Source organism: Aulonocara stuartgranti (genome assembly GCF_965226115.1).
Source record: "Aulonocara stuartgranti genome assembly, chromosome: 15".
Classification (NCBI taxonomy): domain Eukaryota; kingdom Metazoa; phylum Chordata; class Actinopteri; order Cichliformes; family Cichlidae; genus Aulonocara; species Aulonocara stuartgranti.
This window is the reverse complement of record NC_138951.1, coordinates 1097245-1113311: the sequence shown is the minus strand read 5'-3', so window position 1 is coordinate 1113311 and position 16067 is coordinate 1097245. Positions and strand designations below refer to the sequence as shown.

At 43.8% G+C, this 16067-nt stretch overlaps 1 protein-coding gene across 2 annotated transcripts in view; it reads left to right on the top strand.

Moving 5' to 3' along the window:
* The first annotated feature begins 929 nt into the window (after positions 1–929).
* The window catches only part of fam49a (family with sequence similarity 49 member A), a 32607-nt gene continuing 17469 nt past the window's right edge, over positions 930–16067 (top strand). For both annotated transcript variants that reach the window (XM_082505438.1, XM_082505437.1), the window contains exon 1: positions 930–1085. The gene's annotated coding sequence lies outside the window, so the exon portion shown is untranslated. The remainder of the gene's footprint in view (positions 1086–16067) is intronic.

Sequence of the window (16067 nt, the reverse complement as noted above, 5' to 3'; positions counted from 1 at the left end):
AATGTTTCTTCCTGTCAGCTTAAGGTAGTGATACTTTCACTTTTCACGGCGTGCATAGAGTTACCAGAGGAACTATAACTCCATGAAAAGCAAGCAGTTGTGATAGAGGGATAATAAAAGTTCACTCTGTGCGTAGCTTCAGCCACAGTGCTGAGAACAATAAGCTTTCTCAAAAATCACACCAGCAGCAGCACGGGCAAGAAAGCATCTGTGAGCTCTATTTGGCCTTGCATTGGTGTGTGTGTGTGTGTGTGTGTGTGTGTGTGTGTGTGTGTGTGTGTGTGTGTGTCTGTTATTTGCCTGAACCAAGAAAGTGTCCCTGTTCGAAAAGCAAAGCAATGTTCAAATGTTTCTTGTCCAGCAATGTGAGATCCAATTTGTAAACTATTGCTTGCTTAGATAGATTCCCAACCCAAGAGATAAGTCCTACAAATTCAAAAGAGCTCAAACTTGCCTTATTTTGGAATTTAACTTTTAATTATTATCCTTCTCTGTGCGTTTTTTTTCCGCCAAATAACTCATTAATGTTCTTCCTAGTTTACTGTCATCGATGTGAAATAAATCAAGAAATCCTTATGAGTCATCAAAAAAGCTGACGATTTAATCCGTACATTTCAACACACTGAGAATATGTAAAACAGACAAATCGCATTATGTCGTAGCCTGATTTGTCTGTTTTAAACTTACCTGAATGCATAAACCTTTATGTTTAATGAATGATAAAACATATAAAGCTTATTATATTTTCATCGTGAACTTTCAGTTTGAGACAGAAAAGCTCTGCCAGGCACTGTGGAGGCTAAATAATTTCCCGCATAATCATTGGATATTAAAAAGAAGAAAAGAGTGAATTTAATTGGCTTCTCTCGTACTGTCCCTAATATCGACCAATCGAAACGGGAGTGGGCGTGGCTTGAAACCGGACTTTCTTCATGGCTTTTCTGCTGGCAGAGGGAGGGGTGATGAGAGTGTTGTTTTCTGTTGCTGCCGGGAACACACAGAGCTGCCAAGGTCGGTGAAAGTACTGCACACAGCCAGGCTTCGGTGCTGAGCTCCTGTAGACTCCTACACCGACAGACATACCGGTGAGTTTTGAGGTTTGCGCAACTTCGATTCGTGTTTTGCCGGCCGCAAAGATGGTGGGGTCTGTGGGTTAACTTTACTTGGTGTCTTGCCAAAATGTGTACCCGTACAAATCGGGGACTGTCAAACGAGTTCACATGGAGTAATGGGGAGCAGGCGGAGGAAGCGCCAACTTGCTAGCTAATATTAGCTCCTGAAATGAGTTACGTGGTAGCGTAATTGTTGTACTAAGTCTTATCTGCCCGCGGTTTTGTTCTATTGATATTCACATATGTTGTGATTTCTTTTCCGAGGTTTACTTAGTGGTGCTAGCTTCACGGTCCGGTTAGCCCACAAACTTAGCTCGGGACTGCTGGAGGCGTTAAATTCGAGCCACACTGCTCTTGTTTTCCCGTTGTTGATTTATAGAAACGCATTGTTTTTGCTCTATTTTGATAGCAGATATATGTTAGAACCCGGTTCGGTGAAAAGTTATAACAGTTTAACAACTATCTCCGTCTGAAATCACTGCTGTGTAGACACCGCTGCAGACTGATAACAGTGTCCGGTTCATCCTCAGGCAGGTGGTTGGATTAAATGATTTCCTTTCTACTGCTGTAATTTCTGACTGATTGCTGCCTCTTGAACTGGCAGAGGGGGAAAGGCGGTTATAATGTATTTGTGGCCTCAGTCTGCAGCTGATAAAAGTAGCTGTTTGTGCGTCCTGACATGATCTACAATGTGGAGCTCTGCGTCGGCCCTCCGGGTGTTATTCCAGGCTATACTTTATTATTTCCTATTACAACAACAACACACCCCCGCCCCTGGTTCATTCAGCCCAGTACCTCCATCCGTTGCAGTGCTGCCATGTAGGTGGTGGAATCTAGATTCGCTGTGCCTTGCCAGAGGAATTAACCAAACATAGTCCAAGAGCCGGGTGCAAATTTGTTCACAGCCTGCAGCACAGGCAGACTGACAGACTTGTCTTGACTCAAATCTCTCAATTTGAAAACCACCTTGATATGCAAATTTTTCTAGGCAATAAGAGGAATGTGCCCATCAAGGCCCTGGTGTACTGAAATGGCGCTCTTTTGTTCAAGAGGACATACAGCAACAGCTGCACTTCCCAACTGTGTGTGTGTGTGTGTGTGTGTGTGTGTGTGGTGGGGGCATGTGTGAGCAGATTTGCCCTGTTTCAGTCAGTATTCCAGGGAGTAATTGCAGCGTTTCTGGAATGCTGGTTAACACTTCAGAGTTCTGCATGTTAGACAATAGCTGGTGTGAATGAACCTGATCTCACATGAAGGAAGTTGAAATGCTTTGCATGTTATTTGCATGGCCAAGCAGAACTAGTAGTGGTGTTCACACTGAAACCGTGGAGATGTGCTCGGACACGCAGAGTCATACATGCTGCAGCATTTAAGCCAGTTCTGTTTGACTTTATTAGACTTTTGGTCCAATAAGAGGTCCTCTGCACTACTGGGAAGGACCTTTGTTAAATATTCTTATGAATGCATATTGTTCTAGTGACCTGTGATGCATGCTGTGTTCTGTACACTGGGTGTGACAAGAACGAAACTATCTACCTTTGTTTCAACAATGTGGCTAAAGTAACTGAAGTATCAGTTTATATTTGTTTGCCTGTGGTTGCTGTAAACCATTCCACATATTCCAACATTCCCAGCTAAAACGAGAACACGAGCAAAAAACGTGTCAGACTTTAAAAATTAGGCATGGCACAATTTGAATGGCGTGTCCAGCACTCTGCTCGCCCATCGTCCTGTCAGAAAGCTGCCAGATATCAGTTGAAAGTCTCGTAGTTCTGCGCTCTCACTGCTCAAGGTTTTCTTTGCAACAGAAAAACAGGATATGGTATCTCACACCCTGTCGAACAGTGGCATATTTGTACTTTGTGGTTTTTCAACCTGCTGTTGCATTACAGGTTGCCTGAGGGAAGCACATGGTGTAACACTTGCTGTACGTCACAGCTTGGGAAGACTTTTTTTAATCCGTTCCACTGTGAGATGCTTTGTAACATGACAATAAAGATGCTTAAAGATGTCTGTTTCCTATTCCTTTAACAACAAAACAGAAACTGTCAGTGTCAAGCTAGCCCAAACTTGCATGTTAGTTTTGATAAAACATTATCTTTATGTTGAGTGTGAACTGCTGTGATTGCACAGGGGAGCCGCTGGTGCCGCCCTGGCAGCCATTCTGCTCATAGAGTGAAGCAGCAGCTTTACTGAAGAGCGCCACGTTAGCCTGTCATGGGCTGTTTCAAAGGTAATGTGGTATTTGCAGTTTTTGCTGCTCTCAGACTTCAAATGAAACTGCTCACAGCAGCAATTTTTTGTTTGCCCGAGTCCAGCTATGAATCACAAGTCGCTTTGTGATACGACATGAGAAATCCCAAAGGATTTCCTGCTAGCGCTGCACCATTGCCAAGTCCAATATCTTGAGGCTTAAGCTGTGCAAGCGGTGGGAAGTCTTGTCGTGTCATTATTTCACCGTCGACGCCAGCCGAGGCCAGCCTGCAGCTTCTGCAGACTGTCTGGCACATTTTATTTATGCATGGCACATTTTGGGCAAAATGATGCTTCTTCTTTCTGTGTTCATTTAGCAATGTGGGCCGTTACTGATGTATGTGCGGAATGGAAATAGTATATTTGCATAAAGTACGTTAGAGAAGTCAAACATGAGGGCTTTTGGCAGTTATAATAGTTTGAATGTGTACTTCCTTTTAGGATAAGAAAGGATTTGTGTTAGAGTTGTTAAAGTCATGATTTCATTCAGACTGAACACGCTGGCTAAGAGCTCTCCTCCTGTTATCAGCAGCTAGTCATCCAGTTTGCTGCGGACCATCCGCCACTGCTGACTCAGCCAATGCTGCCATCTGGGCTGGAAGAGAAAACAGGACAGATTTCTCCCTGGCTCCAGAGCCTCGGATGCTCAGCTAACAGGTTCTGTGTGTTTGTGTAGCTGTTTTCATATATGAGCTGCAGCTTTGAACTTTGTTTAAAAAGACATTTCCAGCAAAGGTGCAGAATGTTAGATGCAGTTTGGTAACAAAAGTTACCGTCCAATCCAGACGTGCAACATTTTTACCTTGATCATTTGAAGTGTCAGTGTTTCCCCTCAAAGGTGCTCGATGCTTTATTTTTCCAGCATTTTGAGACCTCATAAGTTTAGGGGTACAAGAGTTGTACAAAAAGCGTGTTTGATCCAAGACGAGCGAGTTGTGTGTGGACATCTGCGTGAGAGGTCTGCAGATAATAGATTTGTATTCTGGGTTTTTCTGGGATCTAAGTTGATGTTTGGGGGTGGCTGCGCATGTGGCTGTGCATGTGGCCATGTTTGGTGCAACAGAAATCAACCTTTGTTGCATTTTATTTTATTTCTAGCCCCCTTTTTTTCTTTTTAAGCTACAGTATATTTTGTGTTTGAGTAAAATAGACCCCGCTCTGAAAACACAGCTGGAAGGCGTGTTTCTTTCCTCTATGCAGATAAAACTGCGATGTTTTCGGAATGTTCTCGGAGGAAAAAATTTGTTGTTTTGCTCAGAATAATTTCTTCTGCTGCTTTTATGTTTAGTTTTTTTATATTAATTAAAATCTGGCTGTGATTAGCAAAGGCCCACCCACCCTTCTGTTTTCAAGGAAGTGAGCTAAAATGCCTTCAGCTGGGGGTTGTCACCAAGGCCCAGCAATAGCTGAAGGACCATGAGCTGCTCTCGAGTCCAAGAATAAAACTACCTTTGTATGGAAAGCAAAGGTGGCTGAGTATGATTGGCTGCGTCAGTTTTGGGGCCCTGGTTCTGTGCACGTTTGCTTTCTGTCACACTGCCTCCATCTACTGCAACACCTTAATAAACCAGAGCCGTTCCCAGTGTTATCCATGACACCCGTGCTTTTACTGCAGTGACAACAACAAATGTCTGCTGTTAATTAAGGTGATCATTTCAGCTTTAATTGAGTGCTTACTGAAACAATGAGCCTTTCAGGCTCTCAGTCTGGCTGAGCAAGATAAATAAATCCTAACTGTTAGGACAGCTTATTCTCTTAAAAGCTTAAAATGTTTTTGAAGCCTAATCCTCCAACATTTAGTGTTCACCGCGAATATTGTTCTTAAGCCTCCTGGTTATATTACTCTGGTTATTTGTGTGTACTAGACCGTGGCCGTCCTGCCGTAGTTCCTGTTTTACACCGAACTACCCGTCTGTGTGTCTTTATCTGTCTGTGTGTGCGCAAATACGTGTGTGTACAACCGTTCTGCCTCATGACCCTGCACACTTCCCACTCACGTTTCACTTTTTCTGCTTGCATCCTGTCAGCGTGACAGCAGCTCTCTGGCTGTTTGCTGCAGTTTCGCTGCTCTGTGTCGCTGTTGTTCAGAGCCGTGGTCGTGATGGTCACCTCCGTTTATCTCGGCTGCTCGTGTGTTACTGTTAGTAGTCATTTTTTGGTTTGGTGTGCTGTTGTACTGGGAACGCAGACTCCCAATTGGCTGTTTTGAAGTTTACTATATAATAGGAAACTTTTTTTAGTCAATGACATGATTTGAATTCATCCGCTTTTATAACCACAAACTGTCTCACATGGCCTAATAACACAGCAATAGTTGGTTTTGTGGTTTGTTTGTTTTTTACATAATTATTTCAGTTTGTTTTGGTTGCTTTGGTTGTTGTTCAGGTTTTGCTACTTTGTAACCAACCTGAGATTCATTCTTATGAGGTCTGCGTTATGTCTGGTATTAACATGTTTCTGAAGCCCAAGTCGTTATACAAGTGCTTATTTCAAATTACTTACAACAGTTTGCACAAAATTGCTTTGGCAGTTCACTTGGTTCCAAATGCCGAAAGCATCATTTTTTCTGGGCCAGTGGAAAATTGGAACGCTTTGGAAGAGCAGCTCACAGTTCAGAAACTACAAGATAAGAGTCAGACTGAGCTGTGGGTGACAGTCGTTGTAGGGAGGCGTGTGAGGGATCAGCCAACTATACGCTTAACCTTTGTCACCTGTGATTGTTGGCAGCTGAGATGCTGCTTTGTGAAGCCTTGTTAATTGTCGTTGTTGTACAACACTGGTTTACTGGGGGCTTTATTATAGCCACCTGTCCCTGCTCTCTGCTGGAGACTGCAGCTCCCTTATCTCCACACTAACGACTGTAATAAATGTTGAAAATGAGCAAAGATTAAGTGCTGCATCTCAGGATTGTTTGGCTGTGTCAGAATAAACGGAGCCACAGGAATCACTACACTGAACATGAAGCTAGCTGGTGCTAGCCTTGCTCATGTTAGCTACTTACTGTTGAAGCAGTCGATTAGTCTACACTTCTGTTTGTGTTTAGCTGGTCAGGAAAGTCCGTCGTTCTCCCGTGGACTCGGTCACACATGTCAGTGTCCTGAGTGGGGCGACAGTTTGGAGCGTCTGGAGCTTAACACAGTTTTGTCCTTGTAGGCTTGATCACACTGACTACTGCAGGTTTTATTCTTACTATAACTGCAAGCTTGATAAAAGTACAACAGACATGAGTACTTGTCCACAGCAAAGAATAATCCAAGCCTTGCCCTTCTTGCTCTTCTTGCATCAGTTATCCTTCACAGCTCACTGAGCTCAGCTGTTGTTCAGCAGCTCCCTCAGTGTTGGTGAAAATGAGACCGTTAGGATTTGCCAAGTTCTCCAGTTTACTGTAATTTCATAATTCCCGCCGGGCTTGGTGATAACCACTGCATATGTGGAAGACCCCACAGCAACGTCCGTGTTGGAAATGTCAAACTCTCATAGATATGTTCCCTGCTCCTAGCACATTAAACTTTAATAACTGACTGTCGACATGCAGCCTGATATTAACTGGTGCCTGTGCAGTGATTAATGTCATTTGATCCAGTTGTCACTGGTGTTTATGTTGTTGCTCGTGGGTGTAAAAGTGTAATTATATTTGTGTTCGGTTCCGTAGAGGCGATCACCATTTAACACTAAACGCTGTCAGCCTTCTGCTACGGGGTGTCATGCTTCCTAGTCCATGTGGTGCAAGACACTTTTCTTTGTAAGCATAATTCTGCAGCGAGATGAACCGAAGGATGGAGTGGGGGGAAAAACAGGAAACATGGGAAACAAGGTCAGGGTAGCAAACAGTCCAGCCGGCTGGGAATCAAACTGGACTCACTGCTCAGATACACAACACATTATTTCTGACTTTATAATATCTATAACTTTGATTAGCCAGCTGTGGCACAACACTTGTTGTTCTGGATTTGGACGACTCTGAGAAGGATCAGAGCCTGTGCACAGTCACCGATCTCAGCAGGAACCCCGAAACTCAGAGGTTATTATTCATGACCCTCACCCTGGACACAGTCTGTTTGACCTGCTCCCCTCAGGCAGGAGGCTCCGGTCCATTCGCACCAGAACCTCTCGCCATAAGAACAGTTTCTTCCCCTCTGCTGTTGGACACATGAACAATAACCGTATGACTGTTCCCACCACTAACACATGACCCTACGCTGTGTTCACTGCATCATTCCATGTTTGGCACTGATCACCACCTGCACTCATGTATATATCTTTCCACGTAGCACTCTTAATTCTTATTCTCATGTATATATCTCATGTATAGCTCATGCACATATCTTTCTACGTAGCACTTTTAATTCTTATCCCTACTTTTATTTTTTCATGTCTATTTAAGTGCTATTTATGACAGTATGTTTTGCACTGAAGCACCGCAGCAATTTCCTAATGTTGTAAACCTGCTCAACATTTGGCAATAAACCCCATTCTGATTCTGATTCTGATGACAAGCTAAAAGTGTGTGAGGGCGGGAATGGGTGGCTGTCGTGCTTTACAGTGAAGGTTGTAAAACTAGTGGGCGAGATCTAACCAGCAGCAGCTTGGGGGGGGGGGGCTGCAGGCTTAAACTCTGACCCCGATTACTGTATGTTGGGATTGTGATGATTAATGTTGATTATTAATCTTGATAATTTGATTTTGTAATTACTTTGAATTCCCGACAGAGGGTGTTACAGGAAAAAATCGACTTTCTGTGACGTACTGCAGCCCTGCCAAACCACAATAAACAGCTATTATCATCATTTCATTTGCTGTGTGTGATGCATCACTAATGATTGATGCGCTGTGAACAATATGTTTCCCAAGTCTTAACTGCTCATTTCGACCACTTTTGATTTTCTTGAGCAGAAATTTCCATTACAGAATATTGTACTGCAAACAAAAAGGGGAAAGTTGATCATTTAAAATATTTATACAAAAATGACCTTTCAGTACTTTATGATCTAGATCAATGAGAAACCCTGGATTTACACTGTGCACACACACAGAAGCAGTTTGGGCCGTAACAGCGTGTAAGTAAGATACAGAGGAAAGACCTATATTTATTTCTTGAGAATAAATCAATGTGAGATTGCTGTAGCAGCAACAATGGCTGCCCCGTGGTGTGCCTGGGTCAGGCCAGCAGACCAGGGAGCTGCAAGTGTCCTCGCAGAACGCTTTGACGCGATGACACCGGCCCTCACAGCAGTGTTTATGGAAAGCCTTAAATAGGTTCGTTTTCATAAGCAGCACCTCGCTCTGTTTTTACAGAACTTACTTTGAGAGCGTTTCTCTAAGCTGTGAACAGCAATCTCATCTGTGGGTGTACTGAAAATGCAAAGAGTTAATAAGAAGAAAAATATGTTATTGGAGTGATGAAGGGGAAAGAAGCACTGGCTGCCGGGCCTCACTGGTAGAGAGCAAATACAGAAATGAGCAAAAGGCTGTGTTTGACCAGCATGTGAAACAGATTGATGTGGATATTGCATTGTTTTTTAATGCTAATTAAAAGTGTCCTGTTTTCATATGTAACTGACAGATTGCGAGTCTCCTTATCAAGCTGTTTTCCCTGACCCTGTCTCCTTTGAATGCATGTTTGCTTGACTTGTCTGAAGTATCTGCATGTCTACTGATGTTATGACCTTAAGGCAAGTCTGTTAATGTAATGCTTCAGTGAATGTAACATAGCTCTCAGAGAAGTGCCTGCATCCATATGATACCTGCAGTGACGCTAACCATATGCTAGCTAACCTTTGTGGTAAAATTAGTTTTGTTTAGCAATCGTGTGTTAATTACGTTAATTACTCAGCCACCTTCATCTGTGTGGTCATACAGGGAGTGCAGAATTATTAGGCAAGTTGTATTTTTGAGGAATAATTTTATTATTGAACAACAACCATGTTCTCAATGAACCCAAAAAACTCATTAATATCAAAGCTGAATGTTTTTGGAAGTAGTTTTTAGTTTGTTTTTAGTTTTAGCTATTTTAGGGGGATATCTGTGTGTGCAGGTGACTATTACTGTGCAGAATTATTAGGCAACTTAACAAAAAACAAATATATACCCATTTCAATTATTTCTTTTTACCAGTGAAACCAATATAACATCTCCACATTCACAAATATACATTTCTGACATTCAAAAACAAAAACAAATCAGCGACCAATATAGCCACCTTTCTTTGCAAGGACACTCAAAAGCCTGCCATCCATGGATTCTGTCAGTGTTTTGATCTGTTCACCATCAACATTGCGTGCAGCAGCAACCACAGCCTCCCAGACACTGTTCAGAGAGGTGTACTGTTTTCCCTCCTTGTAAATCTCACATTTGATGATGGACCACAGGTTCTCAATGGGGTTCAGATCAGGTGAACAAGGAGGCCATGTCATTAGTTTTTCTTCTTTTATACCCTTTCTTGCCAGCCACGCTGTGGAGTACTTGGACGCGTGTGATGGAGCATTGTCCTGCATGAAAATCATGTTTTTCTTGAAGGATGCAGACTTCTTCCTGTACCACTGCTTGAAGAAGGTGTCTTCCAGAAACTGGCAGTAGGACTGGGAGTTGAGCTTGACTCCATCCTCAACCCAAAAAGGCCCCACAAGCTCATCTTTGATGATACCAGCCCAAACCAGTACTCCACCTCCACCTTGCTGGCGTCTGAGTGGGACTGGAGCTCTCTGCCCTTTACCAATCCAGCCACGGGCCCATCCATCTGGCCCATCAAGACTCACTCTCATTTCATCAGTCCATAAAACCTTAGAAAAACCAGTCTTGAGATATTTCTTGGCCCAGTCTTGACGTTTCAGCTTGTGTGTCTTGTTCAGTGGTGGTCGTCTTTCAGCCTTTCTTACCTTGGCCATGTCTCTGAGTATTGCACACCTTGTGCTTTTGGGCACTCCAGTGATGTTGCAGCTCTGAAATATGGCCAAACTGGTGGCAAGTGGCATCTTGGCAGCTGCACGCTTGACTTTTCTCAGTTCATGGGCAGTTATTTTGTGCCTTGGTTTTTCCACACGCTTCTTGCGACCCTGTTGACTATTTTGAATGAAACGCTTGATTGTTCGATGATCACGCTTCAGAAGCTTTGCAATTTTGAGACTGCTGCATCCCTCTGCAAGATATCTCACTATTTTTGACTTTTCTGAGCCTGTCAAGTCCTTCTTTTGACCCATTTTGCCAAAGGAAAGGACGTTGCCTAATAATTATGCACACCTGATATAGGGTGTTGATGTCATTAGACCACACCCCTTCTCATTACAGAGATGCACATCACCTAATATGTTTAATTGACAGTAGGCTTTCAAGCCTATACAGCAGGGGTGTCAAACTCAAATACACAGTGGGCCAAAATTCAAAACTGGAACAAAGTCGCGGGCTAACATTAATATTTATTGGAAAAAAAAATCTTCCTCCAGATATAAGAATGAATCTTTTCTTATGGACTCAAACACGTTTTGCTGAAAAACTGAATATGGAACAAGCAAAGCTTAATCCTAAACAATATATATATTAGCTGTATAATACCAGTAGGCCAGCTCTAATAGTCATTTGGCACGGCTTCGCGGGCCAAATGTAATTAGGCTGCGGGCCAAATTTGGCCCGCGGGCCAGAGTTTGACACCTATGCTTGGAGTAAGACAACATGCATGAAGAGGATGATGTGGACAAAATACTCATTTGCCTAATAATTCTGCACTCCCTGTAGATGAAGGTGGCAGATCTCTTTTGCAACCACAGGAGCATTCAGAAGAATCTCTAGAATAAATAAACAACCTGCATATTTGGATGATCTTGATAAGTCCTCGAAGGCCGATTGTTTGGTTTTTGTTTTGTGGCTGTCTTGTTTTCATATTTACCTGACAGACACAGGTGCCAGTCTCCTTATCCAGCTGTCAAAAAGTTTTTCCCTCTCTTAGAATAAGAACTTCTTTATCTGGAGTATCTGAAGTATCATCAAGTCACAGTCTACTGATGTCATTGCTTCAAGGCAGTCTGTGGCAGTAGCACATCTATCTGAGTATGTTAAGACAACCTTGCTGCCTCTGTAGCTCTCAGAGAAAGGGCATGTGTTGAGGAAGTTAGCTTGATGCATTCACATTCATATTTGCTAGCGCTGGTTTCACACACAGACATGGTTCCCTTTGTATCTACATTGCTGTTGACAAGCAGGGCTGGGCAGAACAGAAGTGGCATTGAACAGAAACGTAGGAGGAATTTTTACGCCTGGAGTCCCGCGCTACGCAGCACTAGCTGCTAGCAGCCAGCGACTCTGCCTCCCCCTGCTCTCCGAATACCAGCCTCCTGCTTCTGCTTTCCCACTTGCTCGTTTTCTTCGAGTCTTTTCCTCCGTTTATTGTTCTCCTCATGCACTCTTAAACGCCTTGGCAGTCTCTCCCTCCATCTATCCCACTCTCAGCACTGACAGAGGCCTCTCTGAGATGTTTACTATGTCCGCAGACACCCCTCCCCCCGTCACCCCTCCTACTCACCGAACAGAATAACGGTCACTGTGACTTTTTTGTCTGTTTATTATCTTCGTCTCTCTTCATCTGCCTGCAGATGTTAGAGGAGGGATAGTGGTGAGTTTGTATGGAGCGAGTGTAAAATGACCCAGCTGGCTGAACCAGAGAGCATACAGAGCCGAGAGCAGCCGCTGAGGAGGCTCAGCTCTGTGCTCCGGTGACAGCGAGCTGGAGCGCGTAGCCGTTTGTCAGATATGAGATGTACTGTTTCTGAGTGAGAGCCTTTCAAAGAGCAGCACAAGTACTCAAAAGTGAACTGTGCTCGATGCCTGACTCCCGGCTGCTGAAGAGTTCTTCAGTGTGCAGAGAGCCTCCAGAGTGTGGTTAGCAGAGCAAAACAGTTGAACCCTGTGCTGGTATGTGAAGCAGGCTGTGAGAGGGGAGGATAAAGAGCAAGGCTGCCATTGTGGTGGTGCTAGGCAGGTTTCCCCTTCTCCACCCAGCCCACCCTCTTCCCTGCCTGCCTGCCTCCCTCCCAACAGCACCCCCACCCCCCAGCCCATGTCCATATTAGGGCAAAACTCAGCCAACCTCCCCTTGAGCTGAGCTCAACCCCCTCCAAAATGCCCCGCTGTCACATTTGCTCCAGCAAAGGGTGCCTGAGGGAGACACAGCTCCCCTAACCCAGTTTGAAGGCCTGTTTTCCTCGCCAGTCAAAACAGCCGAGGGATTTTAAAAATGGATGCAGAGAGCCAAGCTGGTGTGTTCGAATGTGCTTTTATTTTGGAGGAGCTACAGTTAATGGGCTTAACTTGAGCAGTTTTTGACCATATGCCACTTAGTGACCCCCTCCCCCCCAAAAGGGCTCATTACTTAAGTTCATACTGTACATCAGTGTGTGTAACATTTAATCATTGTTGTGTACTGATCCTACTGTCAGACAGCACACAGCCTAAAAGCATACAGTAGGCATTGGGACTGTTATGGTTTTTTCTTTGTCGCTACCTCTTTAGAGCAGCAAACTGAGCTTCAGACTGAACTATGAACTATTCTTAGTGTTGAGCCCCCAGTTTCTGTTGTTTGTGTGCTGTGCTGACACTCGGTGCCAGCTTTGTAGTGAATGCTGCTCGAGAAGGACGGGGCGCAGAGCAAAAGATGTCGTTACTCTAAAACCACTTTGGATTACGCTGGTAGTGACAGACACCAGTTAAACAACTGGTTTATGCTTGTCAGACATTTTCCTAGAGATTCCTAAACACAAGTTATTTCGGGGCATTGGTGTTGATTTTGGTTTCCTGTGGTTTATACAGAGAGGAAACGGTTTACTTCGCAGAGCTGGCTTTGGCACAGAAACCTTTTAAACTTAAAATATTTGTTTCCTTGCAGCCGCGCCAGCCAATCGCACACGAACACACAGGTTGGGCACACGCAGGCCAAGAAAAATGGGCGCGTCCGTGTCGTAACTGGCACGATGCTGTTTCTTTCCAGGTTTCCAAAAGACGGTTCAGGTGTCACAGCTCTCGATCCACAGCGGGCAGGTTTCCTGGGAACTCGTTATAATAACAGTCAGTTAATTAAACTGGTGCTAAAACTTCTTTTTTGTGAAGAATCAATATAATCATTAATCGCTACAGATAATTGGCCAATCATTGGTTGAAAGCGTTTGTCTGGATGGTTATTGTAAACTTGAAACTGCTCTGTTGTTTTGTAAATGGTTAACTGGTCTTTAATTTGCTTACAAGTGGGCAAGCATACCCGAGGACTCACTGTCTATTTTTGGTTTTACTTTTGTGTGCTTTCACAAGCTATTCGCTTAAGTTTAGTTGTATATGTACAACCAATCACGGCAGATGGCCCCGCCCCTCCCTGAGCCTGGTTCTGCTGGAGGTTTCTTCCTGTTAAAAGGAAGTTTTTCCTTCCCACTGTCGCCAAAGTGCTGCTCATAGGGGGTCATATGATTGGTGGGTTTTTCTCTGTATGTATTATTGTAGGGTCGGCCTTACAGTATAAAGGTCCTTGAGGCGACTGCTGTTGTGATTTGGCGCTGTATAAATAAAACTGTTCTAGGACCAGTACCAAGACTTTAACGTGTCATGCAGCCCTGTCATGTGTTTCAATGTAGCTTCTAATTGGACTTTGTTAGGCTATAAATTTGTAATGATGTGGTTATTTATAATAATTAATACCTCATGCTACTGAAAATAATGGAAAGGGATTATTGTGTTTATTTTATTATTATGTGTTCGTTCTTGATCTGTAACAGCACTTTGGGCAGATTTTCCTAAAACGTGTCTCGTGCTGCATCGTTCGCTCAAATCGAGACAATATTCAGAGGAAAGTTTCTTTTCAACAGATATTTATTGCGTTGTCTTACAAGAGCTCTGTGGCTGATTCCTTGCCAGAGCGGCTTGCAGATAATCTCCCAGACGTAGCCAGAGTGTACGAGCGTTTGGCTGCTGCTCATTTTCCTTCATCTGGGAATTATTTGAACAGCACCACAAGCTTTTTAGAAATATTTTTATTTATCCATTTATTCTTTTTACTTAACGTGAAGATCATCTTATCAGCCTGTGCTGATGTTCCAGGTTCTATGTTTTACCAGCGTCACCATTTAATGTGCAGGAAAATATTTCCCCCGTTTAACGTCGTCGGCTCACGAGCCTGTGACGAATCAAACGGGAACCACATTCCACAGAGTGCAGAGCAGGTTCAGCGAGCCGTTTCCAGCATCAGTACAGCACTTCCTCCTCCCCCACATATTACTTGTACGTATAATAACCATCAGTCTATAATGTTAGCACTCACCGCTGCATGCTAACCATGCTGATTGTGTTGGTAGATGTTGTGCTGATCTGATTATTCAGTTATGAAGTGATTTGAAGAAACAGAACATGATGCGATTTCATGAGATTTTTGTTTTTACCAGCATGTTGACGAGGACCTGCTCTGTTTACCAGAAGACCAAAGCTGATTATTGTGCTGCTACACGCATGAAATTGTGCATGAGAACAAAGGAACTGCAGACAGTTCCCACACGCTTCAGCACCTGCTCCGTCACTTGAGGTTTTTCTGTCATACCGAGCAGACTGACATGTTTCCTGTGTAACAGTTAGCACTCGATGAATGAAAGGCCTCGTTTGCATTAGTGTGAATGCAAACTGTCTCCTGTGGGGCTTTTTATAAACATGTATAATTACATATTTCTAAATACATTTTTTAATTGTACTGTTTTGATGGTGAGTTGGTATCAAAGGCCAGTGAGTTTCTAACAAACATGGAGTTAATGTGGAAAAGAACAAAATCAGGTCCGCAGTGGCAGAGCTCACCGTTCTGATTCGTGACCCTTTCATAGGCTGTTGCCATGCAGAAAGGACGCAAGACGCTCCAGACAGGCACACACGTACTCATTTACTCATGGGAGGGCTGTAGTCTTCCAGCCCGTTGAACTTTGTTTGAACCCTGAGAGAACGTCCATCCTCTCCACATCATGAACTTAGCCTGCTGTGTCATCTATCACACGTGTACGTGCATTTCATTTATCACCTGGTTGGAAAACGTGTTTCCGACGTGGTCTCACGTGGGACTTGTGCTTACTCACAGATTTGCACACCGACTCTTGTTGCGTGACCTGGAGTGATGCTGGAAATGTGCTTTTCCAGTGGTGGATATGATGCTCAGTCATGTAAATAATTGATTTACTGGTTCACTCCTGTCACGCCATTTTGGATTTCATGCCTGTTTGTGCTCACAAAACATCACCAGGTGGGGTAATGAAGGTCCGGCCCCACCCACACAGCGAGCCTTAGTACCTTATCTTTAACCCAGCTTTTTTTTTGCTGTGGTGGTCGTCTCAATATCATTCTGCTTCCCAAGAGAGGATCTGATCCTCTGGTCAGACGCACTCAGACTCCAGCTGTCAGTGATGGTCCTTCTGCTCTGAGCTGGAGATCTGCTCTAACCAGAACCTACGGCAGGTGGAGGCCTGCTTCAGGGGCTGCTGTCAGTCGAGCTGAAGTTCGTCTGCAGGATGAGAGACTCACGAGAGAAGCATCACCAAGTACTCAGAAAACAGGAGTAATAGTAAAAAATGTGTGAACCTGCTTCACTGTGCAGTCTTCATTTAGGGAAACATTACTGTTTGCAGTTGTTAACTGAGAAAATACAAGTGATGCTGGTTATATTGTTCATCCAGCTGTCTGCACTCAGTGATGACAGTA